This window comes from Bos grunniens, chromosome 8, assembly GCF_055505025.1.
Source record: "Bos grunniens cultivar Pamir isolate PY7600 chromosome 8, Bosgru_T2T1.0, whole genome shotgun sequence".
Lineage (NCBI taxonomy): Eukaryota > Metazoa > Chordata > Mammalia > Artiodactyla > Bovidae > Bos > Bos grunniens.
This window is the reverse complement of record NC_141172.1, coordinates 88,317,916-88,332,854: the sequence shown is the minus strand read 5'-3', so window position 1 is coordinate 88,332,854 and position 14,939 is coordinate 88,317,916. Positions and strand designations below refer to the sequence as shown.

At 52.2% G+C, this 14,939-nt stretch overlaps 1 protein-coding gene across 6 annotated transcripts in view; it reads right to left on the bottom strand.

Moving 5' to 3' along the window:
• The window catches only part of SEMA4D (semaphorin 4D), a 113,029-nt gene that overhangs the window by 58,048 nt on the left and 40,042 nt on the right, over window positions 1-14,939 (bottom strand). The window contains exon 2 of one of the 6 annotated variants that reach the window (XM_086414475.1): window positions 1,776-1,897. The exons of 3 other annotated variants lie outside the window; for them this stretch is intronic. The gene's annotated coding sequence lies outside the window, so the exon portion shown is untranslated. Of the gene's footprint in view, window positions 1-1,775; window positions 1,898-11,128; window positions 11,322-14,939 lie in introns of those variants that run through there. 2 more of the 6 variants (XM_086414478.1, XM_086414476.1) reach the window with 2 other exon arrangements.

Sequence of the window (14,939 nt, the reverse complement as noted above, 5' to 3'; positions counted from 1 at the left end):
GAAATGCCCCCAAAGCATGGTCAAATATGTGGCTATGCGGGGACCCTGCTGACTGGAAGTTGGCACCTGCCAGCTGCCTCTACAAAGATTGCAACATGACCATTGCAAACTGCTGACCTTCAACAACTCCTGAAAGGAGTTCAGGGCGGAGGTCAGAAATAAGGTACTCTGTGCTCTGGGAAGAACCCAGAAGAACCAGCCTCCAGACTGCCAGATGTTTTCAGGTAAAGATTTTATGAGACCAAATTCCTACCTTTTCTCGTACCCAGAGAAACACTAACGTCACAAACCAAGGTCTGGGCCTGGTTCTCCTGGCTAGCCCCTGAGCAGCTTTTCTACTTCTATTAATCTTTGGGCCACGTACCTTTAACTTTCTTGTTAAGTTTGTTTCTTCTAGAATACAACAAATCTCCAAGTGGTAGTATGACAAGACTATTCCCTGACCAACACTCAAGACAATGCTGAAACAAGTCACCTTATCATTCCATGGATTCTCATCTCCCTGCACCCTGACAGAAAGCAGGCAAAAGGAACCCAGAGCCCCATGATGCCCCTGTACAGCTTGAAGAAGTCAGAGCAGTCATTGCCCCTTTTCCTTTGAGACTGGGTTCCCAAATGCCTGAGAAGGGAAATAGGTAGATTGTTAGACATGAGCAGGGTATCAAAAGGGGCCAAAGAATTGGCCCTAAAAATAAGGAGAGGGAGGGATGTGGTGACCCAAGGAGGAAAGAGCAGATAAAACCAAGAGGGTCTTGGAATGCAGGAATGTAAGAACCAGACCCTTATCATCCTCCCCTCCCCCATGTTGTAACTATTAATGGAACAGTATAACCTGTCTCCCCTCCTACCCTACGGAGAATGTATTTGCCCTACTCTTCCCCCACCCAGTATACATGCCTCATCCAATCAGCAAATGACCCGCAAGACCCCAATCCCACTCCTTGTACCCTGGGTATAAAAGTGGACTAAGGACCCCTGTTCAATGCTGGTTCTCCCTTGCGCTGGCCCGCTGTTCTAACAGCGTCTCCCACTCTAATAAACTGTATTCTCCACTCCTTCTGCCTCATATCTGAAAATTCTTTTCCCACCCGTGCCCAGACCACGATTCCTACTTGCTTCTTGGAGTTTTTACTTCTTTTGTGTGAAGCCTCTGTGCATATAACAACATTAAATGTGATATACGTTTTCCCGTTAATCTGTTATCAGTTTAATTCACAGACCCCACATACAGAACTGAAGAGTAGAGGAAAAGTTTTCCTCCCCTATACCAGCAGCACAGCATCTTCTCTCTGTCCTCCTGACTCTTTCATTAGGAACCTCATGATTACATTTAGGGTCTACCCATGAGGTCACAAGGGCTTCCCTGATAGCTCAGTTGTAAAGAATCCCTCTGCAATGCAGGAGACCCCAGTTCAATTCCTGGGTTGGGAAGATCCGCTGGAGTGGGGATAGGCTACCCACGCCAGTATTCTTGGGCTTCCCTTGTATCTCAGCTGGTTAAGAATCTTCCGGCAATGCAGGAGACCTGGGCTTGACTCCTGGGTTGGGAAGATCCCCTGGAGAAGGGAAAGGCTACCCACTCCAGTATTCTGGCCTGGAGAATTCCATGGACTGTATATACAGTCCATGGGGTTGCAAGGAGTTGGACATGACTGAGTCACTTTCACTTTCATGAGATCACAAAGAGACACAACTTAGTGACTAAACAGTAGCAACAGCAGAAGCTAATAAATCAGAATAATTTCTCTATCTCAAGATCCTTAACTTAAACATACCTGCAAAATCCCTTTAACATAGTCACAGGTTCCAGGGATTAGAATGTGAACATCTTTAGGGACTTGCAGACTCCTACTGCCATTCAGTACTGAATAGGTGTTAACTCTTTTGATTTTTTTTCCTAGAAAAAAAATTAGAATTTTAGGTGGTCTCCTAATTTCTTGACACTGAAAAATAACTAAGATATACTTTTTTAATCCTGGGAAGTCCAAACAAGACCTATCTGCCTATGAGGGCTGAGTGAGCCAGCTGGCCTGAGAGCTAGGCGTCCACGTGGGTGCTGTGTTGAATGGGGGTGGCGGAGAAAGGAGACCATCGGTCCTGCACACCCTCCATGAAGACAGACAGGGTGGGAGATGCCAATGCAGAAATCCAGGCTAGGAAAAGTCAGGATGAGGGCAATCGTAAGGTAGCATTAAGAATGCCGGTTGAATAAAAAATGCAAATGATTGGTAGTAGTAACTGAAAAATAAGAAGGAAACCACACATTCCAAGGCAATCTTGCCTTGATGAGTCATTCAGATGCAAATTTTATCCCAATTTTGGAAGGATTACAAGCACCCCTATTCACAGCCCTATTCCTATGTTAATTCTAAACTCAGAACTCCCTCCACAGTCCTCAGTCTGGGCACTTTCCTGCCACTGTTTCTTTTTATCAGGCCCCTAAGCACCGAGCTTTTCCAAGCTGGTATGGCAGAATTTCTGGCGTGTTTCTGGCTCTCTCCCCAGCTCTCCCCAACCCCGGCCCAGCAACCCCTCCAAAATATAGCGAGCATCCTCCCCAGTTATTGGACTTCAACACACTTAAGTTCTACTGGCCTGAAGGCGCACGACCTTCACACACTACTTACCAAGCACATATGAAAGCGAGAAACCAAGAGACCTAAGCTATTCCAAACAATAAAGGGAGGTGATGAGCACTCCTGGCCCATTATGATCCGTCCACAGGGATCTGAATCACCTGCTCAAGAAAAGGACCCGGGAGCCTCCCCTGGCCAGCAGAGTGCCTGCCCTGAATCACAGCCTCAGCCCTGGACACTTGCTGACCTGTGGGACAGACAGACGCACTTCTCATAAACAAACTCCTCTGGTCCTTGAGAAGGGTCATCAGTCACTCAGGCTCTGGTCACTAGGGTCGAGGGATAGAAGGACAGCTGTCTGCTTACTCAGCCCACTGCTGTTCACCTGAGCCATGAGAACTGAGAAAACAAAAACCCATCTGCACAAATAATAAAATGCTGGGATGCGCTAAGTACTCGGCCTCACTGTACACATCTCAGTGTCAATGAAACGGGGATGACTGTAAGGTCATCTGATTATTCAGAGGGTTAAACAAGGTCTCATGTGGCAGGCACTCAGAATACTCCAGCAGGAAATAAATTATACCATCGGGAAAAAAAGAAAAGAAAATGCTAGGCTTCTTGGCAGCAAACCCTAAAGAGCCAAGTCCCTGCTGCCCAGCCCAGTGGCCTTACCTCTCCCGGGGGCTGCACTCGCCGACGGGCTCCCTCACCCCACGCTGGTCACGGGGGAGGATGGTGCTCAGGACACAGTCTGGCCCAGCCACCCTGTCCTCACAGGGAGCTCTGCTGCCCAGGGGGTCTGTCCTGACACCTCGGTCTCCAGGGTGCAGCCTGGGTGGGGCCACAGGGACAGGCCATGGCAGCGGGCTCCACAGGGGCCATGACAAGGAGCCATTCAGCAGTGGCACAAGCCGCCACAGTGAGCCTCCCTCAGCCCATGGAACACGCTTGCCCCATTCTCGTCCCTCTCAATGGCCAGCTGTGCGCCTGCGATGTGGACCCAATTATTCTCCTGTGTGGGCTCATTCAGGAGCATGGGCAGGGCCGGCTCAGGCCAAGAGAGGAGCCAGGAGCTTCTGTCCCCGAGGAGAAAGGTCCTTAGAGCCCTGCAGGGAGGGGGAAGGGGACCAGGCCCCTTGGTGTCTCCAAGGATCACACAGGCCCAGCCACAGGGTGAGGGCCTCAGGCTCCAGGTCGTGAACAGGGAGCTGCCTTTCATCCAGGCTCTTCTGCAGGGTCCCAGCAAGCCCCTAAGCCTCTCCAAGTGTCGGCGTCCAGCCTTGAAAACGGGGAAAGCCACAGCATCCAGTCCAGTCATGGCTGCAAGGTGGCAGCGAGGGTGAACGGGGATGTGATGTGTACAAGACACCTCAGCACCGCTGCCCAAAAACCAACTTGGGAAGAAGAGCTGGCAGAGGAGCGCCTCTTCCGCCTCCTGACTATACTGCCCATCAGGACATCCTCCCGAGAGTGGGCCTAGCCCGGGGCCACCATGCTACCTGCAGGGGTGGCTGGATGGGGGCACACAAGTGCCAGTGCAGCAGTGGCCAATCCTCTGCGGGGCCTGGAATGGGGCACAGCGTGAGGATGGCGGGGCCCACACACCTGGTCGTGAACCATCCTGGGGAGACGGGCAGACACCACAGGCTCAACCCCACCAGACACGGCCTCTGACAGCACCCAGCACCACCCCAACCTCCAGCTCCCCCCAAAAAGCAGTGCCTACAGCTCTACCACGTGCGTGCTAAGTGGCTTCAGTCATGTCTGACTCTTTGCAACCCCAGGGACTATAGCCCGCCAGGCTCCTCTGTCCACAGGATTCTCCAGGCAAGAATACTGGAGTGGGTTGCCATGCCCTTCTTCAGGGGATCTTTCCAACCCAGGGGTTGAACGTGCATCTCTTCTGTCTCCTGCAATGGCAGGTGGGTTCTTTACCAGTAGGGCCACCTGGGCTCCACTGCTGCCATGAAAAATTCCACACTCCATGATAGGAGGATCCGGGTCTCGGACACAGCAGTTTGGTGACAGTAGGCACTGACCCTCATGTGCTGCCTGCGATGGACACAGACTCCTGAGGTCCACCTCTGGGCATCAGGACAGAGGACTGGCCAACTCGTCCAGTGAAGGAAGCCAGGCCGTGGGGTAGGCAGACATAGCCGTATGACTGCCACAAACACCGGGGGTCTGGGTCTTGGTAATAAGCAGGATTGAGAATGGCTGCACCCATGTGATGGACAGAGCCACGCTATACGAGAGACCCGTGCCCTGCCCCTGCAGGACTGAAACTTGTTCGGTCCCAGACCTCAAGTCGAAAATCCCTTAAACCCAGCAACCAGGTAGGTCCATCCCACCTGCTGACCCAAACACCGTGCAGGCAGGGGCAGCAGGCTGGTTTTTAACCTTTCTAATTGGAGGGTTCTAACAAGCCACAGAGGTGGCCGGAGACAGTCAGTGCGCGTGGGATGCTGCAGGACTGTGACAAGGGGTGACGATGCAGACTCTGCTCCCAGGAGTGGCCCCACCTGCTCCCAGGCACCTGTCTGGTGACCTCCTGCACCTTCCTCTCCCTAGGAGCCTTTGGTGACAACACCCTGGCTTGGAGACAAGATGCAGGAAAGGCGGGACAGCCACGGTTAGTGCTCAGGTGGGCTCGGTGGGAATGCCGTATCCTGGGATGGCATGGGGACGACTTTCAGAGCTGCCCGGGACCTCGTGACAGTTCTCATCAGATGTCCAAGCAGGCGTGCTCCATGACTTGGCTGAAGGTGCCAGGTAACTGTGACCCTCAGTCAGTGACAGAGCTGGGCTCATGAAACTAGAGAAAATGTTAATCCATCCCTTCAAGAGTTAAAAGCCACTTCTCCAGTCAAACCAGCATTATGAAAACACTTTATTCTGTCATTTATAAGAAACAAGGACGTTTCTGACTTTCAAAGTATTTTGGGGCAACAAATTGAAATATTCTTTACATTCATTGACTAGAATTATATATAATTTTTGTATTTTAAGACTTTCAGAAAATAGGCAATATGGCTTACAATTCTAAAATATTTTAATAAATTTATAATACATGAGCCACCTGTTTTAAAAAAACAGAGTTTCTTTGATTCCCTTAAGGTCTAGCTGCTGAGAGTCAAAACCACTCTGGTCTATAAACTGCCTATGAAGACAATTAGCTCTGAAGGCAATTTTCTTAAAGTGACAGTAATATTAAAAAAACAAACAAACACTTGGGCAAACACTTTTCTTCTGTGATTAAAGATTTCATCTAAAAATTAAGGTACCAAACAGAGGCTCAGGGTTTCAAACAGTAGCCTTTGCCATCCACAAATAATAAGACGTAAAATTTAATTCAGCTTCCACTGGAATGGTGCTCCTCAGATCAGCACTAGCTCAGCAGACCCATCTCCAGAGCTCTGCAGCCCACTGCAGACCTCAGACTCAGTGCATCAATGGGTCAATTCGACTTACAGTAAAAAGCAAGAGAAGTGTCTATTTTTAAAAACCTATTTACACGTACTTGCACTTAAAAAAAAAGGTTAGCAAAGAACCCACTGCATACATTTTGGTCAAATGAAAACCAACTGACCCATGTTCAAGCTCACCACATCTTCGCACCAATTTTAAGCATGAATTCAACCTTATTTGGCTCTAAAATGCACCACGTTAATAATTCTCCAGTTAGTGCACGGCCTTGGTCACAGCTGCCAAGTGTCAGACAGCACGAGGGAAAGCTCCAGGGACAGACCAGCCAGACTTGAGTCTTACCAAGAACAGTTCAGATGGACAACAGAGGTCCAGTGGTTCATCACCCACCCTCTGACCTGACCCTCATCTTGTGGGCTACCCAGGCCATGGGGCTTCTCTCCCACCGCCCCTCGCCTGGACACACTATACACACTGTCCCCAGCCACGCTGACCACCTTGGCTTTGTCCTCTGCTCCCGCATCTTCCACCGATCAGCCACTCAGGGCATCCTCCACACACTTCAAATGTGCCCAGGCCCCTCTGGGTTACAAGCTCGTGATCTTCCAGGAAAAAAAAAGTAAGGGACCACGGATGGACAGATAATCATGGGGGCTCTTGGTGGGGGGTGGGGGTGGGGCCTGCTTTGTGGACATGCCATCTTAGGTACTCTCAGGGGATGGGGGGTGGGGTCTGTGCAATGGCCAGGATCCCGAGGGGACTCATGGGGGTTTGCGTGGTAGATGGACCATTTTCCAGCTGGGGGAAACAAGTTGCCAGGCTGAGAACCCAATGGGGCTGAGGTGAGAGCCCAGCATAGTGGGTCCAAGGCCAGAAGAGAGATGTGGCCAGAGTGCCGTTACTGGCAGGATGACCTTGGGCTCTGACCACAGCGTCAGGATGCCCTGGCCATGAGCAGAGGGCAAAGGCGGCCCAGAGGCAGGAGCAGTGAGAGGGCACCAATCACCCACCGCCCAGAACTAGAGACTTGTTCTCAGGACTGTAGGGTCCCAAACGCCCGGCCCCCTTGGCCCACCTGCCATCGAGGCTGCTTTCCTTCTACACAGCCCCTGGGTCCCTCTCACCACTTTCGCCTCCACACTAGGCCAGCACTTTCTGTTTTCCTTCCTACATGGGCCTGCACTAAAATCCAGTTAAACTGTGGACTCCGATCAGAAACTCAGTGCCAGACTCTGCTGTTAGGACAAAAGATTGGGGACTGGCCGGAGGGTGAGCGCCTCATGCAGAGGACAATCACCGCACAGGGCAGGGAGGAGGAGGACATGGGGGCTGACAGGGCCTCTCACTTCCCACAGCTGGGTTTTTAAACATCTCTTCTCTCTTCCCTATTGGGCATGCAGCTCAGTGTACATGAGCCCGAACTGTGCAGGTAGGGACTTGCAGACTGACATGGGTGAGGCTGGTGAGCTCGTTTGTTACTAATGCCCCTTCCCCAGCCAGGGCACCGGAAACACAGCACACATCCTTCCCACCCCTGCTGGCCACGGACCAGCCTCTGACTCGGTCTACTTCCCCTGTGTGGCCTGGGTCACAGTCAGCAGAGCAGTGAGAGGGGCTCCTTGGGTTGGAAGCCAAGGGGCTGTCTGATACCCAGCCACAGCCCCACTGGCATGGAAGGGGTGGCCTCATATATGCAAGCTTCCTGGTGTCTATTAAATGCAAACAGCTCTGCAAGGCACAATGAACTCCTTGCTGAGTCGCAGCAGCACACAAAGTTATAAGGAAGCCAAGTGCCTGCGGAATCTCAGAGAAGCAGGGCGCATGCAGCAAGGAAGGGCAGGTGCTAGCAGGATTGGACACATCAAAAGAAACTGCCCGGCCAGGGCCACCTCCTCCACTGGCTGGAAGTACAGAGTCCAGGTGAAATTTGGAAAAACAGATGATTTTCACTGGCAAAGAACAGCTGGCAAAGGATCAGCACCACATACCCGTGCCTCTCAAGCTCTTGTGTCAAAACCCACTTGGGGGGAGGGGTTGACGATCCATGCAGGCCTGGAGGAGATCAGTGCTAGACACCACCCTGCACAACCGGGGTCCTTGGCCCACCCTGCTTACCCCTTCCCAGGAAGGAAGCAGAGAGACCACCAGGCACAGACCCTGGGCCAGGACTGGGACTTGGTGTAAGAGTGCCCAGCAAATACCCACCCCACAGCGCACCAGTGAAAGTCACTCAGTCGTGTGTGTGCGACTCTTTACGACCCCATGGACTATACAGTCCATGGAATTATCCAGGCCAAATTACTGGAGTGGGTAGCCTTTCCCTTTTCCAGGGGATCTTCCCAACCCAGGAACAGAACCCAGGTCTCCTGCATTGCAGGCAAATTTCTTACCAGCTGAGCCATCAGGGAAGCCCAAGAATACTGGAGTGGGTATCCTATTCCTTCTCCAGAGGATCTTCCCAACTCAGGAATCAGACCGGGGTCTCCAGCATTGCAGGTGGATTCTTTACTAACTGAGCTATTGGGAAAGGCCTGCGGTGCACCAGGCCCGCCTGCAGTCCCCATTACAGGGGCCAACCCCACGTCTAGAGGACCTGAGTGGTCCACAAGGAGCACACCTACCAGTGGGCAGATGCCACCCCTGCACCAGCACCACCTCCTCCTCCTTCCCCCGCACACAGGGAGGCTCCTGGTTCACCTTCCACTGTCAGCAAAGCAGAGAGCCTCCAGTCACCCAGGTGTTCAGGGGACAAATGAGCCAGCCTGCAAAGTGCATCCTGGACCACCACCCCCACCTGTGGCTGCCACCCGAGAAGCAGGCTGGGCCACCAGCAGCTGCCAAAGGAGGACCTCTGCAAGGCAGAGCGACAGGACAGCCCTGAGCCTGTGGCGCCTACACCCACCCCACCCCACGCCCTCTTCTGCCGCACCCAGCTTCCTTATGTGAGATAGCTGTTGTCCTGTGTGGGCTCAGGGCACACAGCTCAAGGCGCCCCTCCACCTGCAGTGTGGGCGGGGCGAGGGCCCCAAGAGGATAAGCACTGCCCTGACCTCAGCAGGTTCCCAGTGTGGGTGGAGCCAGTCCAGCTTGAGCAGCACTGTGGGAGCTTGGGCACAGAAGGCATTTGGGGGACACAGAGGGCATCTGGGGTACACAAAGGGCACTGGGGAGACAGGGCATGGCAGCCCAGAGGGCCCAAGTCAGTGCCCAGGTGTGAGCTCCTGCGGGCAGCTGTTGGACACGGGGTACACCTGGGAACGGCAGCACTCATACATGCCAAGGGCACACGCACCCCGCTAAGTACACACACGCTCCACCACGTGCAGAGTAATAGCACCCATATCCAGAGAACACTTATACCATCGCAAGTCCCCAGCACGACGGTGGAGCCATCACCGTATGTTGTCTTTCCATGATAAACTTATTCTCTTTTAGTGCCTTATTCCTTCAGTTCAGTTCAGTTGCTCAGTCACGTCCAACTCTTTGCAACCCCATGGAATGCAGCACGCCAGGCCTCCCTGTCCATCACCAACTCCCTGAGTTTGCTCAAAGTCATGTCCATCAAGTCGGTGATGCCATCCAACCATCTCATCCTGTCGTCCCCTTCTCTTCCTGCCTTCAATCTTTCCCAGCATCAGGGTCTTTTCCAATGAGTCTGCTGCTGCTACTGCTGCTGCTGCTAAGTCACTTCAGTCGTGTCCGACTCTGTGCGACCCCATAGACGGCAGTCCACTAGGCTCCCCCGTCCCTGGGATTCTCCAGGCAAGATCACTGGAGTGGGTTGCCATTTTCTTCTCCAATGCATGAAAGTGAAAAGTGAAAGTGAAGTCGCTCAGTCGTATCCGACTCTTAGCGACCCCATGGACTGCAGCCCACCAGGCTTCTCCATCCATGGGATTTTCCAGGCAAGAGCACTGGAGTGGGGTGCCATTGCCTTCTCTGTCCAATGAGTCAGTCAGCCTTATTCCTTGAATACTGCTATTTCACTTGTTCAATCATCTTGAAAAATTCTGCCTGTGCAGAGGGGTAATTTTACACAATGCAAAGGTCTTTGTGTCCTTTTTCACCTGGCCCCCTCTCCAACCTTCACCATACCTTCCTGTCTTCTGTCCCTGGCAGCACAAACATCGTGCATCCACCCACATCTTCCTCTTCCCAGGAGCCATGATACACGTTAACGTGGATACGCAGTCATGACTGCATTATAAGAACAGTCCTGTAACATTTCATCACGCACACACAGCTCAGCAAGGGGGGTTCCTTTACCAGCTCTCAAAACACACCATACATACAGCTGCTGCCAATGTAAAGATGGCACATGGAAGATGAAAAGGCCAGTGGGAGGGATTGGAGAATCCCTTAAGGGAACCAGTTTACATGAGACCATAATATACCACAGAGCTGAAGTTCAATTCATTGGTCAAAGGACTGATCACTGAATAATTATTTAGTGCTGGTACACTGGAGGGAAATAAAATTACACTCCCCTCCCTCCAGCATCTTACTACCTATTACGCAAAAGCAGTTTTAGATGGGCTCAAGAGCAGAATTTGTACACAAAACAATAAAACACCTACCAAGAAATCGATAGAGAGCCCATGGAATCTTTCTAACAAATATAGTTATTAATATTTATAAGTCATAAAAGAAAAGAGACATAGTCAACCATATAATGATTTAATCTTGATGGCAAATGACACCTTAGTAAAAGTAATTAGCAAACAACAGAACTGGGGAATAAATGTTTTCAAGACAGAAAACCATCCACTTCTATAACAAATGAAAAGCCCCCACAATAGGACTTCCCTGGTGGGTCAATGGTGAAGAATCTGCCTGCCAATGAAGGAGACACAGATTCGATCCCTGGGTTGGGAAGATCCTCTGGAGAAGGAAACGGCAACCCACTCCAGTATTCTTGCCTGGAGAATCCATGGACAGAGAAGCCTGGTGGGCTACAGTCCACAGAGTCACAAAGAGTTGGACACAACCTAGCGACTAAATAGCAACAACAACAAAAGGATAGGGGAGGGAGAAACACCCTAAGAAAAGGGGAAACACGGGCAAAGAACCCAAATGGGCAATTCACAGATGGAGGGATCTTTGAGCAAAGATCCTAAACTCACCAGATTCAAGGAGACACACTTCAAGGAACAAAGCTGCCACTCTGGACTTCTCAGACTGACAAAGTCAGAAAGACCACTCATGCCCACCACTGAGAGAACCTGTAGGATCAGGGTATACACTCACCCATGCAGGAAAGAGATGGACTGCTAGGTCTTTTCAGAAGGCGACCTGGCACGATCTATAAAACAAAGAGACACACACCCTGCCCCAGTGGTGCCACTCCCTGAAATCCATGCCTGAATAACAGCCCGTGCGTGTGGCTGGGATATTTACGGGAGCGCTGTTTACACTGGCCGTGTTCTTTTCCTGTGGCAGCTCTAACAAATGACTCTAAACCAGTGGCTTAGGACAACAGAAACCTATTCTCTCAGAGTTCTGGAGGCTAGGAGTCTGCAATCAGTTTCTCCGGGCTGAAATCACGGTGTCAGCAGGCCTGCGCTCCCTCCAGAGGCCTGTGGGAGAGTCCTTCCTGGCCTCTTCCACCCTTCAGTGGCTTCTGGCACATCTTGGTTTGTGGCCACTGTATTAGTCAGCACCCCCAGAGAAACAGAATCGATAGTATGTGTATACACAGAGAAAGGGATTTATTCTACTGAATCTGATCACGTGACCATGGAGGTTGACAGGCCCTGAGATCAGCAGTCAGCACGCTGGACCCAGGAGAGCTGACGATGCAAGTTCCATCTCTAGTCCTAATCTGAAGGCAGGAGAAAACCAGTGTTCCAGCTCAAAGACAGCCCGGCAGAGAGAGGGAATTCTCACTCTACCTTTCTGCTCCAGTCAGGCCCTCAACTGATTGGATGAGGCCCACCCACGGGGGGAGGGCAATCTGCCTCAGTCTGCCTACATATTCAAAAGCTAATCTCACCCAGACACACCCAGAATCAGGTTTGACCAAGTGTCTGGCACAGTCAAGCTGACACACAGAATTAGCCACCACACCCGTATCAGTCTAATCTCTGCTTCCATCTTCACATCACCTGTCTCCTCTTATCTTTCACATCTCTGCTGCCTCCCTCTCATAAGGACACTTGTGATGGCATTTAGGGCCCATCAGATATAGCCCAGGACCACCTCCGCATGCAAGATTCTTAACTGAATCACATCTGCAAAGATTCTATCTCTAGAAAAGGTACCACTCAGAGGTTCCAGGAATTAGAATCTGACTTCTTTGGAGGCCATCCTTCAGCCTGCTACAAAGGACCAAAAACTCAATCCTGGAGCCTGAGTGAGTAGCTCCGAGTAGTGCCTGGTCCATGTTCTTAACGTCCACTGACCAGTCAGTAATTAAGCAACATCTTCCCTCAACATGGCTGAGAAGACAAAGAAAAGGACCCCCACCACGATAAGGAACACAGCTGGACCTCTCTCAGATTCTAGTGAGGACCCTTTGCTTCCCAAGGCATTTTTCTGAAAAAAAATGAGTGCCCCTTTGACTCAAAGGCATAGGCTATCCGAGCCCCTGGAGAGCCACGTCTTTCCAATGAGGCAGCAAAACAAACCAACGAAGCCATGAAGAGTATCCATAAAGGCTTACACAGAAAGATGGAGGCACTTCCTTTCTAAACTCGCCTCCTGCTCTACAAACTATGCTGTGCAGAGTCTGCAAGCCCAGCTGAGCCAGGGATGGGGCGTTCTGCCTCACCCCACCCCTGCGACTCTACCTCCCTGCCTCCAGACACATTAGGACCCCACCACTCATGCCGAGGGGCTCAACTGAGCAGGACCTGCATTCTCACATGCCACCCACATCCTCTCCTTTCCCATCCAGCCACCTGCCTGAGTCTTGCATCAAGTCCCATCTCACCCCACAGGCCCATCCTTGTGTCCCGAACAGGCCAGCCTCACCTGATGAACACAGGGTGGACAGACGTCCCCAGGCCATGCAGCCTGCCCTCTGGGAGTTGAGCTGGGACCCACCCCTCAGGGCCATCCCTTGGACGTCTCCCTGACTCCAGGTGTAAGCTCCCAGGACCTCCTCCCCTCCAATCACGTGCCCCAAACCATACTCCCTCCTAGACAGCCTGCATGGAGGTGGCCTATAAGTGGACCCTCTATCCTTCCAGCTGCTCAGCCAAAATCTGAGTGCGTCCTCAGCCCCCCACCCCACCCCAGATCCAACCTTGAGGCAAGTCCCCTCAGCTTCACCTCCAAATAAATGCCCAGTCAGGCCATCCTCCCACCCCTACTGCTGTACTCTGGCCCAAGCCACCACCTCTCCCCCTGATCACCTCACAGTCTCCTAACAGGGTGCCCCATCCTACCTTCCAGTGTCCATTCTTCCTAGATACCAGCAGTCCTGTCCAAACCTTTGGCTCCCAGGGCTCCCATCTCAGCCTCTCTGAGCACCAATAAGCTCACCATGCACCTACGTCTTCTCCTCTCACCTGCCCCTCCTCGACACCTGAGCATACTCCTGCCTCAGGGCCTTTGCACCTGCTGTCCCCTCTGCCTGGAACACTATTCCCAAAACCAGGGCCAGACCTCATCTCTTCTCAACCAACTGCCCTTTCTCTGCAAGGCACTCCCAGGACCCTTTCTCTGCTTACTTTCTCTTCTTCGCACCCACCACCACTTCACCCCCATATCTGACTTACTGATCCCCTTTGTGGTCCATCCTCCCAACAGTAGAAAGCTTCTCCACTGTGGAAGGCCAGTGCCTAGAGTGTATGGAGCACAGCTCAGGAGCTCAGTGCACCATCAGAGTGATGGGACTTGAAGGGTGACAGGGCTCCACGCCCTGGGGCCAGCCATGTGCCCCAACACCAGAACGGGGCCACAGCTCCACCCCAGCTTCGTGTGGGCACATGCACCACAGCACAGGGCAGATGTGGAACCCTGAGGCCTGTGCATGCCCCGAAAACGTGCTGGACACACCAGAAAGTCCTTTACTGAAAGGCTCACTTCACTGGCCCTCGCACATGACAGCATCGCCACATGCCCACTCTTTTCAGAGAAAAACAGGCCTTTGTGGGATATAAATAGCCCAGCCAGATGTGAGAAGGCCTGCGGGGCTCTCCCAGCACTCGGGCCACGTGCCCTGTAGCTGCTCAAATGGCAGCTCCCATTCAGCAGATCGTTGGCGGGGCTTCCAGGGGCAGGAGAGGGTTAAACGGTGGTCCCTCCCCCACATCAGATCAGTGGCAGGGATTCACCAAGGCCATCACTAACTCACAGGATCAGCACGCCAAACAGCGTGCACAGGCCACACCACAGCTGTATGTGGCAGATCAAGCCAGATGCACTGCACATTTCTTTATCCATGAAAAACAGGGAAACCAAAGCCCAGACAATGGGGAGCCTGGATAACAGGGAGCCCAGATAAAGAGCAGCCTGATCAACAGGGTGCCAGGACCACCTTTCTGGGGAGCAACATGCTCACCAAAGCCGACGGCTCAGTTCCTGTGCAGGAGAAATGCCATCTGAGCACAGAACCCGTTTCTTGGCTGAGGCCTGGAAGTCCCTGTGCAGCCTGAAGTCCTGTGCAGTCCCTGTCTGCAGAAAGGCAAAAACAACTGCACTTGAAGCTGGCTTCAAGGTATTCTCAAAGCCTGACAGTTCCTCATCCTTTGAGTCCCTAGTCTGTGCCTCCCAGCCTGTGGGCCCGGCCTCGACAGAAGGGGAAATTCAAATGCAGAGGGCACAGTCTAGACCTGTGCCTCCCAAAGAAACACTAGGTGGGTCACTCATGTGAGCCACACCTGTGATCTCAGATCACATGTGTGCCTACCAGTCACACTGAGAGCAAAAACAAACAGGTGAAGTTTGTGTTAACAGCACACTTGATTTAGCCCAATACACAGCCAATCC